Source organism: Micromys minutus (genome assembly GCF_963924665.1).
Source record: "Micromys minutus genome assembly, chromosome: 7".
NCBI classification, from domain to species: domain Eukaryota; kingdom Metazoa; phylum Chordata; class Mammalia; order Rodentia; family Muridae; genus Micromys; species Micromys minutus.
Window position 1 is genome coordinate 29,102,607 of NC_137976.1, and position 15,259 is coordinate 29,117,865.

The following is a 15,259-nucleotide window of genomic DNA, read 5'->3' on the forward strand; positions in this document are numbered from 1 at the left end:
CAGTACAGCAAAGAAGGAGGAAGAGAAGGCAGAGAACTCTGGACTACCATGGCATTTACAGACGTACACTCCTACACAGGACAAAGGCAGGCCATAGTCACTGGCTTACTGCCACACCATGGCCGTGTCTCTTGGACCTGACAAAAGATGTTACCCAGGGGCGCACCAGCGTGGGCAGCTGACACAGAAGCCACCATAATATGCAAGTATGTGATGTACAAATGGGAGGGAAAGAGAAGTTGAGCAGCTTGAGCATTGTGAGGAGAGATGGAACTGGAGACTTGAGAGTGGAGAGGAGGAGCCTGTTGTGAGTGGCCAACCACATGTAGGGCCTTGGTAAGGTCCTAGTCCAAGAGGTTGTTGAAGGCCATTTCTGGGGTCATGGCTATGCAGCAGAAGGGAGCAGTGTGAGTAGCTCATAGCCCACTAGAGAATATGGTGCTGTCCCTGGTCAGGGAAGTAGCTGGGGACCACATAGACATTCAAGGGTTGTCAGAACTAGCCCTGGCCCTCACTGGCTAGAGAGCTGCCCTCACCACTCCTGACAGCACTCTGAAGAGTGGGCCCTGCACTTCACATAAACACACCCCAGAGATGATCCTTGTGGAGGGGGCACAAGTGAGTCAGCCCTTAGGGCAAGAGTGCTGGAGAGCTGACCCTGCTCATCATCAGCCAAGAGATGGCATGGGTGCTAGGGTGATGCCTTCACACACACACACACACACACACACACACACACACACACACACTACCCCACACTAACTGCAGCACTCTGGAGAGCAGGCAAGTTATAGGGTTTTACTGCTATGAATAGACACAGTAATCAAGGCAACTCTTATAAGGACAATATTTAATTGGGACAAGATTATAGTTTCAGAGGTTCAACTTGTATTATCAATGAGGAAAAGTGACAGGATGCTGGCGGGCATGGTATAGTAGGAACTGAGAGATCTACTCTGCTAAAATGTTGGCAGAATACTGACTTCCAGGCAGCTAAGATAAGGGTTTTAAAGCCAAAACCCACAATGTCACACATTCACCAACAAGCCCATACCTATTCAAACAGGGCCACACCTTCTAATAGGGCCACTCCCTGGACCTAGAATATACAAACCATTGTGTTCTACTTCCTGGCCCCCATAGGCTTGTTCAAAATATGAGCCCATGGGGGCCATACCTAAACATAGCATAATACTAAATACATGTAGTTCAACTTCCAAAGCTTCTATAGTCTATAACAGTTGCAACAAGGTTACAAGTTCAATGTTCAAGGTCGCTTTGAGAATCAATCACTTAACTGTAATACCCAAAGAAGACACGAAACCAGATAGACAAACTCTAAACTCTGCATCTCCATGTCTGATGTCAAAGAAGTTTCAGATCTTCAATTCCTTTTTCATCTTTATTGACTGTAACAAACTTCTTTCTCCTTGCTGGTTCAACTCCATGTTAACAGCTTTCCTCAACAGATAGCTAACAGCTCTGGATCTTGACCATCTTGGGGTCTCTGAGAAAACTTCAATGTTACAGCTTCTTGTTTCAAATTCTTGGATCCACACATGATCTTCTGGGTTTCTCCAAAGGGCTGTCATTATTTCTCTAGCTCTACCCTGTGTAGCACTGTAAGCTCAGGTTGATTCACTTCCCTGCTGGTGCTGCTTTTGGTGATCATCCCATGGTACTGGCATCTCCAATACTCAAATAGGCTTCACCAATAGACTCTCACAGGCTCTCTCCATGGTGACAAGCCCCAAACCTTTTGCATGACCCCTTCAGTCCTGGGCCATCAACTGCAACTGTCACCAATGGCTTTCGATGGCCTCTCATAGTGGCAAGCCTCAGCTGCTTTTCATATGTTCAAAACCAGTACCACTGTTTTTGTGACTGTTACACATTACCAAGTACAGCTGCTGCCAGAGGTACAACCTTGGCTATCTCTGGAACACAGCTTCTTTGTACTCTCAGAAAACAATTCTGAAAAGATTTCACCTCGTGATGCTGGTCTCTTTATAATCACCATTAATTTCTTAGCTCCAGCTAACCAGTATCAATTGTCCCAGTAATCCCTTTTACTCTTGACTCTAAAGCCAGCTGCATGGATGAAGCTGCTGTGTTCTGCTGTTTGCTGGGGCTGGAACATGCCTCCCTCTCCCCCCAGTCTATTACCAACTTTCTGTTTTCCAACTCCTTCACTGCTTAACTGTGGCTGTCTTGGATCTCGCTCTGTTGATTGATTTTGAACTCCAAGATTTTCTTGTCTGTCTCCAGGAATTAAAGGTGTGTACCACCATGCTTGGATCTAAATTTAGCTCAGTAGAATTTTGCCACAAAGTCCCACTCCTCTAATTTACTATTTCCTTGAACAAAGGATCAGCTCCATTTAATTTCCTGGTGCTCCTTTAACCATATATTTTATATTTTCCTTTATCAGCTTGGCATGCTTGTTTAAAATGCTTTACATGAGACTTAACCAGAGAACATAGTCTTTGATGGGGGTTTCTGAGACTTCCTTTGTCAATGCAATTAATGAGTCTCTTTACCTTAATCTAAGGCAGATTGTATAAACAGTTGCAAAAAGTCACCTTATTCTTCATCAAAATACCACAAAAACAGTCTCTAGGCCACATACTGAAGTTCTTCTCCACTGAAATAATTCTTTTTTTTTCTGTTAAATTTGCTTTATTTTATTTTTTCTCTATTTTTAAATTGGATATTCTTTATATTTACATTTCAGATGTTATGCCCTTCCCTCAGTTCTATCCCCCTCCCATTGCCTCCATGAAGGTGCTCCCTCTTCCAACCACCCTTCCTCCTCAGCACCATGGTCTTCCCCTAACTGGGAAAAAATGAGCCTTTTCATGTCCAAAGGCCTCTCTTCCCATTGATGCCAGAAAATGTTATCCTCTGCTGCATATGCATCTGGGGCAATGGGTCTCTTCATAAGAATTTATTGGCTGGTGCTTTGCTCCCTGGGAGCTGCGGTGGGTTTGGTTAATTGATCATTTTGTTCTTCCCATAAGGTTACAGACCCTTTCAGCTCCTTCAGTCCTTTCTCTAACTCCTTAATTGGTATCCTCCTGTTCAGTCTCATGGTTAGCTGCAAACATCCTCCCCTGTAGCAGTATGGCTCTGGCAGAGCCTCTGAAAAGGCATCCAGATCAGGTTCCTGCCAGTAAACACTACTTGGCATCAGCAATAGCATTTGGGATTGGTGTCTGTGTATGGGGTAGATCCCCAGGTGAAGAAGTCTCTGGGTAATCTTTTCTCCAATCCCTGCTCCTCTATTTGTCCTTTTATTTCCTTTCATAATCATTTTGTTTTTTCTTCTAAGGAAGACTGAAGCTTCCACATTCTGGTTTTCCTTCTCTTTGAGCTTCATAAGTTCTGTGAATTTTTTTTTCTTGAGTATTCCAAGCTTTCTCGGCTAGTATCCACTTATGAGTGAGTACATACCATGAATGTTCTTTTGTGACTGGGTTATCACACTCAGGGTGATAGTCTCTAGTTTCATCCATTTGCCAACAAATTTCATAAAGTCATTATTTTTAATAGCTCAGTAGTACTCCATTGTATATATGTGCCACAATTTCTGTATCCATTCCTCTGTTGAAGGACATGCAGGTTTTTTTTCCAGTTCCTAGCTATTATAATTAAGGTGGCTATGAGCATGATGGAACATGTGTCCTTGTTAGATGTTAGATGTTGGAACTTCTTTGGGAGTATATGTCCAGGAGTGGTATTGCTGGGTCTTCAGGTAGTACTATGTCCAATTTTCTGAGGAACCATCAGACTGATTTCCACAGTGGTTGTGCCAGTTTACAATCCCACCAACAGTGAAGAAGTGTTCCTCTTTCTCCGCATCCTTGCCAGCATCTGCTGTCATGAGGTTTTGATCTTAGTCATTCTGAATGGTGTGGGGCAGATAGAATCTTAGGGTTCTTTTAATTTGCATTTTCCTGATGACTAGGAATGTTAAGCATTTCTTTAGTTGCTTCTCATTCATTCCATATTCCTCAATTGAGAATTCTTTGTTTAGTTTTGTACCCCATTTTTCAATATGATTATGTGATTCTCTAGAGTTTACCTTCTTAAGTTCTTTGTATATATTGTATACTAGCCCTCTATCAGATGTAGGTTTGGTAAAGATATTTTCCCAATCTGTTGGTTGTCATTTTGTCCATTTGAGAATGTCCTTTGCCTTACAGAAGCTTTGCAATTTCATGCAGTCCCATTTGTCAATTCCTGGTCTTAGAGAATAATCCACTGCTATTCTGTTCAGGAAAATTTCCTCTGTTCCTATATTTTCTAAGCTCCTTCCCCATTTCTGTTCTATTACTTTCAGTGTAGCTGGTTTTATGTGGAGGTGATGCTTCATAGAATAGCAATCAGTCCTGCCTTCAGCTTTCTTTCTGGAGGTCCTGCCCTGAGTCAATGACCTACTGTAACCTGGAAGTGTAAGGTGAAATAAATTCTTTTCTCTCTAACTTGATTGTAGACAGAATATTTTTTAATCACAGCAAAAGAGATTAAACTATATTACATGTGTATTAGCTTATGAATTGGTGATAACCTACTTATAGAGCAAGAACGTAACTTACAAATCCATATTATAATAATTAATAATTCTTGCTTTAATCTTAAACATGTTTTAGTTTGTAAAACACATAGAAGACCTATGTTAACTGTAACATATAAATTACAGAAAGACCCCAGAGTCAACTTTCAGTTAGTAAGGTCCAGAATGAGGAGGAAAAAAAATATTGTGCTACTGAATATAACACAGGAAGGAGCATTTAGTGCATTCCAAAATGGAATACTTTATCAATCCTAAATTCAAATTGCTTTAAACATGTATTTAGAAAGACATAACAGCCACTTCAGGGCTGAAAGCAAGGAGGTAAGAGTTGAAAGCAGGATATGGCCTATTGAGATTGAACCTTTAATCTTTAAAACAAAGACTCAACCCAGGAATTGCTTCATTATTAAGGCCATGTGTGGCCTGAAACTCTCAAAAAAAAAGTCTAGATTTGATATATTTGGCCAACTTGTCAGTGGTGGGTGGGTTTGGATTTTCTTTTCTTGTTGCAGGAAATAATAGCAATGTGAGCCAGAGAAGAAAACACAGTGTCATTTCTCAAGTTTTATGATCAATACCCTGGGAATAAGATCTAGGTGTCTATGCTTATCTGTGTGATGACTGAAGGGAAGAAAGAAAGGAAGAATTGATTGCCATCAGATCTCATAAAACCTTCCATTTGTTTGAAAGAACATGAACATGAAGCTTTGGGGGAAAGTAGCTTGTGCTGTTTCCCTTACCTTGGTGATTTCACATGGATAAGACGCTCGTCCAAAATTGATTTAAAAGAACATATCACCTCTCACATAACATTCCAGCATCATGGCACATGAGTGTGGCTGGAAAATAAATCTAGGCTGGGAAAGTGAAGCCAGGGTTTCTGCATTCCTCACAAGTACCCATAGTTCCTTTAATTATATTCGAGGCTTGTAAACAGGAAAGTGTTTCACAGATGTAAAGAATCCAAGAGGTGAGCCAAAGAAATAAAACAAATATATGCCTTGGCCAAGACACACTAGATTAAAGCAGCACGAATCAGGAATGAGAAGAAGCATTTTAGATAAATGGCCGCAACGAGAGAATCATGTGCAAAATACCACGTTTTCAGAAACCTTTGCCACTAAGGGAAAAATTGTGGCTTTTCAATAATTATGACCAAGGTATAGGTAATAAAAGCAAAGGGGAGACATTACCATAATGATCCCTTTACCTTTGTTTAAACTCAAGAATTCATTACTTCCGTGGAGTCTAACAAAAACAGTATTTCCATATTCGCTGAAAGGCATTTTTTACCCTTAAGTATATACTTCTCCTTTTACTGAGTTCTATTTGCTTTTGCTCTGAAGCTTTACAGACTCTTCAGTATCACTTTCCTTATAACTGGCTTATCATTAGTGTCACACTGGCTATTTTCTGTTGCCAAATTGAATCTCCTAGAACTTATTAGTAAATATCTCCAATAATTTAAGACATATAGAAAGTGATATGTATTTAAGAATATTTACCAAAGACCCCAGCCCTCACCCTGACTCTGGCATCTAGAAAGTACATAGAATGTTGACTGTGGCCCTAGGCATATTTCCATCAAAACTGTCCCCAAGAAGCATGATTTTGTTCCATTCACCAGCTTACAATATGTGGCCTACTATGGATTCATTTGCATAGATGTATGAGTACAACCTTCTTGTTAACTAATTTGCTTTCCCAGAATTCCTCCAGCCTCTTTCCCTGAGGCACAAAGTTCTCATGACATCTGTTTCTTGTAAAGCTATCAAGAATTATAAGTAGCTTCTTGTGCTGTTTAAGTAATGGATTCTTCAACCTTTCCCCCAACAACCAGTGATCTCTTTTTCTTTTTTCATCTCTTGTCATATGGAAAAGATAAATACCAGAGCCAAAAATATCAGAGAAAAAGAGAACTGAGAATAAAACTCTTTGAACACTGACCATGAACAAAGTATACTTATGAAGTATACTCAAAAGTGTTGGAATTCATGTGTTCTCATTATTAACTAAGGTCCATATCAAAATCACTACCTCTAAACTTTGTTTCTTCCTATTGACCAACTCAGAAATCTATCTAAACACCAAGTTATCACAGACTCAGATCCAGCTATTTATTGCTCAAAGACTGAAGGGAAATGGGTTTGTGGGTGAAGGGCTTACCCTACAAGTTGAAGACCAGATTCTGGTACCAGAACCCATGTACAAGTCTGGTGAAATCACCAGACATCTGTAACCTTAGTAATTTTTTGGAAAAGTGGAAGCTGAAGTCAAAAATTTGTCTTTAACCCCTGACATATTGAATCTATACTCACACAGAAAAACATATACATCTGAAAGTCAATAAATAAAGACCTCCAAATTTCATGGATGAAGTAATACTTGCCTGTTGTCCTAAATACACTGTAGCTTGGATAAGCTTAGCTGAGTAGTCAGTTTTTCAGTCTCTTCCATGCACTTGTTTTGAGAATGTAGCTGGTAGGAATTTCATCAGAACACTTGGCTGGAATAGGGAGCTAATGTGCCTGCAGTAGGTAAGTGCCATTGTGTGAAAACTCAGCTGGGGCTATACATTTTCTCACTTTGACAACCCTATCCATGTAGCCAGAACTTTTTGTGGCAGGAGACCCTGAGTCCTAGGAGTGTCCCTAGGGCAAACTTCCTATGATCCCCAAGCAAGAAACATTTATTAGGATTCATATTCAAAGGTCATCATTGCTGCTGTATTCTGCTAATTGTGAGTCACAGAGTCAACCCAAATGTTAAAAAGTAGAAACAGATGTGTCTGACCACAAGAGGTCCTCTCATTGACAGGTGGGATAAACAAGAGATTTTTCTGTCTTTGAAGAATAGGTAGCAAACCTCAAACTAAATATATCCAGGGGTTTGATTTTAATATTTATCATTTCATTTGTCAGCATTCATTTAGGATTACTTTACATAGTATTCCATAACAAAGTTTGAGTATATTGAACTTTGTCCCCCAAGTTGTGCTTGCTAAATAGCTTTTATATTTCTGTTATTGCTGCAGTATTGTATTTGAGGTTTAACTCTTTGTTTTCATTAAAAGTCTGAGGACAACCCGAGGATTTACTCATTATATCATAGGAAAATGTGGCAACTTTTCATATCCCGACAGGAGTGGTGGAGCTGTAGACATCAGTGCATCTGGCTTTCATGTGGGGATCCTAAAGCTGGTTGCCAAGCTTGTGGGGCAGTTGTTCCACCCACTGAACCATCCATCTCATTAGCCCTTGAAGTGTTTTTTTTTTTTTTTTTTTTTTTTTTCTGGAGCAATAAAAGCCTGAAAAACCGGGGTATGTTTTTAACTCTGTGTTCGGTTGAGTATCTAATTGTATGATACAGGAAGAAAAAAGTTAGAGGAGTTAGAAAGAGGATTATTAAAATTTGGCATTTAGATACTTTGTTAATATATCTAATAAGCAGTTTGTGTGTGTGTATGTGTGTGTGTGTGTGTGTGTGTGTGTGTGTGTGTTGTGCATATGAGTACTTACTTGCAAAGATGCAGGTGTCTGTATATGTAGTATGGAGGACAAAAGTTCATTTTAGCAGTTTTCCTTTATTAGGTCAATCTTTTATCTGTCAGCTTATCTGTCTGTCTATCTGTCTATCTATCTATCTATCATCTATCTATTTGGGCTAGATAAGTTTTTAAAAGTTGTTCTGACATATATCTCTGCATTCCAAATGCAGTTTCCTCCCTCTTCTTCCCCCTCAGCCTGTCTGCCCCTTGCTACCCTTCTCCCCACAATCCATCACCCTCTGTTTCCGCTCGGAAAACAGCATGCTTCCCATCAGTACCAACCAAACATGCTTAACAAGCTACAGTAAGACCAGGCACACACCATCATGGCAAGGCTGGATAGGGCACCAAGTAGGAAGAACAGTTTCTCACAAATAGGCAAAAGAGTGTGGGTCAGTCCCTATTCCCACTGTTAGGACTGTCACAAGAACACCAATCTAGTCAGCCATAGCAACTTCCTGAACAGAACATCAATAGTTCAGGCATTAAGATCAACGATTCACAAATGGGACTTCACGAAACTGAAAAGCTTCTGTAACACAAAGGACACCAACAATAGGACAAAACGGCAGCCTACAGAATAGGAAACCATCTTTCCCAAACCCACAACTGATAGAGAGATAATGTCCAAAATATATTTTCAAAAACTCAAGAAACTAGAGAACATGAAACTAAACAAATTGATTTTAAAATGGGCTACATTTCGAAACAGAGAATTCTCAACAGAAGAATCTCAAATGATCCACTTTATGTTTTGAGACAGAATCTCTCACTGAACCTGCAGTGTGAGCTAGACTGAGTGGCCAGTAGGCCTATGAGAGCTTTAGGGCTCTGCCTTTTCATAGACCTTCACCCTTTCTTATGTCCCTGCCTCCTCTCAGCACCACTGATGCCCTGGGTGCTGGAGCTCCAGGTAAGTGCCACCAAATACAGCATTCACATAGATCAAGCCGGCTCTTTCTAGATCTGGTGACATCAAAAATTGGAAAGAGAAGCTGGAGAGATGATTCTGTACATATAGTGCTTGCTGTATAAGATGTATACCCTGGGTTCAGACTGTCATAACCTATATAATACCCTCATAAAATACTACATCTCTCTAATTTGGGGGTCACTGCAGGGAAAGTGAGAGATGAAGACAGGAAAATTGTTGGAACATCATGGACTGTCAGCTTGGCATATGCATCTGTGTTCATTTTACTTAAGTTCCAAACCATAATAAATCAATTGGACTTTGTTTTAGCTCCCCCCATTTCCCTCCCTCAGTCTCTCCTTACCTCCCTACCTATCTCTCTCTCTCTCTCTCTCTCTCTCTCTCTCTCTCTCTCTCTCTCTCTCTCACACACACACACACACACACACACACACACCACATACACACACACACACCAAACACACACACACACACACACACACACCACATACACACACACACACACACAGAGAAAAAATACATAATAAAAATGAGTTAAGAGAGGGTGCTGTGTTCATCATGGCTTCAGGGATTGACCTGGCCTGACTGAGAAAGCAAGGGAATAAAGAAGAAAACTGAGAGAGAGAGAGAGAGAGAGAGAGAGAGAGAGAGAGAGAGAGAGAGAGAGAGAGAGAGAGAGAGAGAAAGAAAGAGAGAGAGTCAGAGAGAGAGAGAGAGTCAGAGAGAGACAGAGACAGACACAGAGAGACAGACAGAGAAACAGAGAGGCAGAGAGATACAGAGAGACAAGAGTGACAGAGAGACAGAAACAGACAGAGACAGACAGAGACAGAGGCAGAATTTAAGCTATATAGCCAAGCATTGAAACTTCAGTCTGTAAATATCCAAGCAGAAAGTATGGTAGGCATTTTTGCACACATTGTCAACACACACTAAGTCCTCTGAGGAAAACTTTAACATTTCCCTTTGATGCCACCCTGGGGGAAAAGCCTGCTCATTCATCTATGGGTTTGAGGCTCTGGGGTTATTGAGAGCACTGTGCTCCTGTCACCAGTACACCTTCACTCCCAGCATTTTCTGCTCCCTACAAAGGTTGGTGTGGCCTAATTGTTCAAAGACTTTGTGTATTATGTGTGGAAAGTAATGAGGGCAGGAGCTTGAGGCAGCTGGGCATTGGGCTTGTAGTCAGGAAGCAAAGAGCAACAAATGCTTATACTCTGATTGTTTTCTTTCTTTCACTCACTCTTTGCCTCTAGTCCGTGGTATGTTACCACCCAGATTTAGGTTGGGTTATCTCAATTCAATTAGCCCAATATAAGCAATCCCTCACATGTGTTTGTTCAGACGTGTTTCCATGGTGATTCTAAATCCCTTCAATGTGAAAGTCAAATTAATTATCCCATTCTCATTTATTGGGCTATATATTTTTTCTTATTCATCAAGACATGCTTTTCAGTTTTCACTTACATTGTGCACAGTTCATGCTGTCTTGCATGGTCTTCCAAGTATTGATAGTAATGCATCCAATTTCACTCATGGCCTGTATTAGTCTATGCCTGACACTAGAATGGAGCATTAAGGAATGGGATATTTCATTTCTTTTCCTCAATTCTTAACAATGGTTTTTAATAGATGGACTGACAAAAAAATTTTAAAAGTCTGCCAAGAGTGATAGTAGTGTCTAGTATTATTTTATGTATAAATTGACAAGAATTTTTATCTACATTATTAATAATTTTATCATGCTATAGTAATAAAATATGATCATAAACCAATGAGAACCAGGTTATTTTAAACCTATGTTATTGTCTAAATTATTCACGAATTGACTTATTAATCCTTGATTTTAATTTGGTTTCTGCTATACCAAAACACAAGATGGTCTCTAAAATACTGCTTGCTGTTGTGGTTTGGAAATTTGTTTTAGAAAATATAAAACAGGTGCAGATCATATGTGGTCATTTATAGAAACTGAAAAATGAATTTTTGAGTGTATATTTTATAAAACACATGCAAAGTTAACTTAATTTCCAATGCAAATAAAATAAATATTGATATTTACAAATACCACATGAAAAGTTTCCAAATTAGTATCAGGACTTGCAAATGTGAACTCCCATGCTTAGTTACTAAGAGAAGGAAAAATAAAGGCAACTTGTGAATTCCCACATATTTATAACCACACAGTACTAATTAGATAATGCTGCTATAAAAATTATTCAGAAAAATAATCACCATATTTCTTTTGCAATCAGATTTATAAGTGAGTAGCATTCACCCACAAATAAGTCACTAAATGTTTGGATATTTCATATTGCCTTTGTCATTCTTAACTGCAGAGAAAATCTGACAAAGAACTACTCATAACAACTCAAGTTTATTAATTAATAAAACTTAAATCAGTTGTAATTCTTACCACACCATCATCTTTAATTCACAATCTTATCATATAGTATTGATGAAAAAGATCTTGTTTTGTTTTCTAATTCTTTTAAAAAAGTAAACATTTTTCTTTTTTATAGCTTAGTATTTTTAATTGAAATCATTTTTATGCAATATATTCTGATCACTGTTTCCCTCCCCCAATCTCCTTTCAAATCCTGCCTACCTCCCCACCCATCCAACACCACACTGATTTTCTCTCTTTAGGAAAAAAATGACAAAACAGATCAATCAGAATAAAAGAAAGCCAAACAAACAAAAACAAAGGAAAATTATGTGTTCTCTCTCTCTCTCTCTCTTTCTCTCTCTCTCTCTCTCTCTCTCTCTCTCTCTCTCTCTCTCTCTCTTTCTGTCTCCCTCCCAACAATCCCTCCCTCCCTTCCTCCCCCCCACCCCACTGAGTTTGTTTTGTGATGGCCATCTACCTCCTCAGAGTGGAATCTTCCCTTCAGAGTGGTTTGTATACCCAGTGAGACTTCATTGGAGAAAAATAATTTTTCCTTTGTGAGGAATTGCCCCTTGGAAGGTGACTTCTGGGTTAGGACTGGGGACTACTGTACAGTTCCCCTTCTCAGTGCTGGGATCCCATCTGGCTGAGGCCTCTACAGGAACTGTTTATGCTGATGCAGCTTTTATGAGTTCATAAGAGCATCAGTCCTGCTATGTCTGGAAGGCACTGTTTTCTTGATGATGCCAGCCAGTAAGCATTTTATTCCTGCTTCCTGATTAATGTTCTGTAATCATTTCTATCATGATCTAATTAATTAACTCAATAATACTCATTTCAATGAGATACAAATTAATTTACAACTCAATTTAGAGAACAGAAAAATAGTGCAAGAATTCTATGTTAAAGTTAAAATATAATTACAAACTTAAATAATATATTTAATATATATTAGTAGTCATATTCTTGAAATGAAATGTAATTAAAAGTTGATGTTAATAGATGATTAAAAATTTGAAAGGCTAATTTATACATATGTATAGAACCATATCTTTACAGTATTTTAAAGTAACTCTTGGACAACATGTATTATGGTGATTATATTTTTCTGTAGCAAATATACAGAAGATTCTAAATTATTTAGAAATTTTCTATGCTCTTATAAGAATAAAATACTTTACTGCTACAATCCCAAAAGACTGCCACATATAATACTTAAATCTTGTTACTTCTAAATCAAACATCCTCTTACCAAAGTTCTCTATTGTTAAGCATATTGATGTTTAAAATCTGTTGTCATACTTGTAAGACAAGAAATCAGAGTATTTCAATGACAACTTATGTCTTAACAAGCTAGTCCAGCCTCTTCCTGCTGCAAAATGACATCGTCATCTACAAAGCTGAGGCTTAGATTAGTGCAATTAAGTCACAAAAATAAGTAATAAACATATCTCAGAAGCTTTGAGGGTTATTCTGGTTTTCTTCATGCTCAATCATTATGGTTTGACTACAAAATGTTTCCAAATATCCCTTTTCAATAACACTGTTCTTGTGGCTGGAAAGATGGCACTGCAACTAAGAGTATCTATTGCTCTTGCAGAAGACCACAGTTCACTTTCCTGTACACATATGGTGGCTCACAACCCTCAGTATCTCTAACTCCAGGTGAATCCATTATCTTCTACTAGTTACCCCTGACATCACCAAGACTTGGTGGGCACACACACACACACACACACACACACACACACACACACACACACACCTTTAAGCAAGTATTTGTACACATAAAATAAAAATAAATAAATCTAAAATAAATAGAATAAAAAAATAAAATAAAAATAAATAGAAGAAAAACAAAAATAAGGCAATTATGTCATGATATTTTTCCTGGCTTAAAGGATTGTCTCTTTGTTTTGTCACCTTGGACCTTGCAGTGAGAATAACACTGTGATGCTGTCAGTCCCAGCATGAAGCAATGAAGAAAAGAAGAAAAATCATCACCATAATTCTTGGGCAATTGGACATATATAAATATTATTATTTTATTATTATTATTATTACTTATTATTAAAGTAATAAATTAATGCAACAAAATCGAAGCACATGCAATGAATAACAGCCATAAACCCCAGTAACAAAACACCTGAAAGAGAAATCCAGGAAGCAACGAAATGTATATTATCTACAAAAAAATGCCTAAATATAAACTAATGGAGAAGGTGAAGGTTTGTACAGTGAAAAGCCTAATGTATTGATAAATAAAATGAAGAGGACTGTAACACATACACAAATGAAATAAAAATTTATGTTCACGGATTGGAATATTTGATATTTTTAAACAGTATTCACTGTTCAAAAAGGGCAGCAGATACAACCCAGTCTCTATGAAAGTAACAATGATATTCTTCTTAAAAACAATGTACTAATTTTATATTGTGTGTGTGGTTCCTGCGTATACATATTGTACTAGGAACATGCATGAGCTTCATTGAAACCAGAAGAAAACATACGGTCCCCTCAAACTGGAGTTGCTGAACGTTGTGTTTGGACCTCAACTCTGGCCTTCTACAAAAGTAACAAATACTTTTAACCACTTAGCCACATCTCCAGCCCTAATATTCTTTATGAAACTAAAAAATAGTTTTCATTAAAATCACAACAAACCCTTTGAATCCCCAAAATAACCTTGACAAAAGAGAAATATGTAACATGAAAAACATAACAAAGAAAACTTTATGCTTCTTGACTTGAGAATATACCACAAACCACAGGCAGATAAATAATAGTTTTACCAGCAATCAGACAATCAGCCAATGGACAGAATACTCAGCTTCAGAGTTAAACAGAAAATCTGGAAATGACTAATTTTTGACAAAGGTACTAAGAGCATGTATGTACATTAAAGAGTCTATTTTTCAATAAACTATAAAAGCCATTCAAAATGAGTAAAAGACATCAATGTTACAGTTGATGCTGTAAATAAATAAAACAGAACAACAAAAAAACACTAAGAGAACTATTTCAGAGAATTAGAATAGACAAGCTATTTTATTTTATTTTAGAATAGTTCCAAAGCTTAACAATTAACAAATAATATTACATAAGATTTAAATGCTTCAGCTGGACCACTGGTGGCACATACCTTTAATATTAGTACTTAGGAGGCAGAACCAGGTGGTTCTCTGTGAGATCAAGGCCAACCTGGTCTACAGAGAGAGTTCCAGGACAGCCAGAACCACACATAGAAATCCTGTCTCAAATAAAAAACAAAGGAGAAAATATTTAAAGCTTCTGCAGAGCAAAGGAAATAATCAACAAGCTGTAGAGACAAACTACAGAGTGGGAAAATATTTGCAAGCTAACCTGACAAAGCGTTAATATGCTCCATATTCCAGACTCTCACACAAGTAACATGTACAGAAGAGCCACAAAGCCAACGATGGGCATTGGTCCCTAACAGACATTTCTCAGAAGAGCTACAGATGGCCAACCATCAAATGAAAAAAAAAAAAAAAAGCTAAGCATCATTAATCATTAGAGAAGTGTGTTTTAAAACCACAATAAAATATCACCCACTCCACTGAGAATGTCTCTTATCAAACAAAGGGAAAAATAACAAGTGTTGGCAACATGGTTCAGAAAGCGAGTCCCTGGGCACTTACTGGGTATGTAAATTAATGTAGTCATTAGGGAGAAGAATATAGCTTGTCTTCAAAAACTTAAAAATAGAATAGCCATATGATCACTGGTCTCCCTCCTGGTGTATATCCAAAGGAAATGAAAGCATTATGTTGGAAAGACATCTGCTCT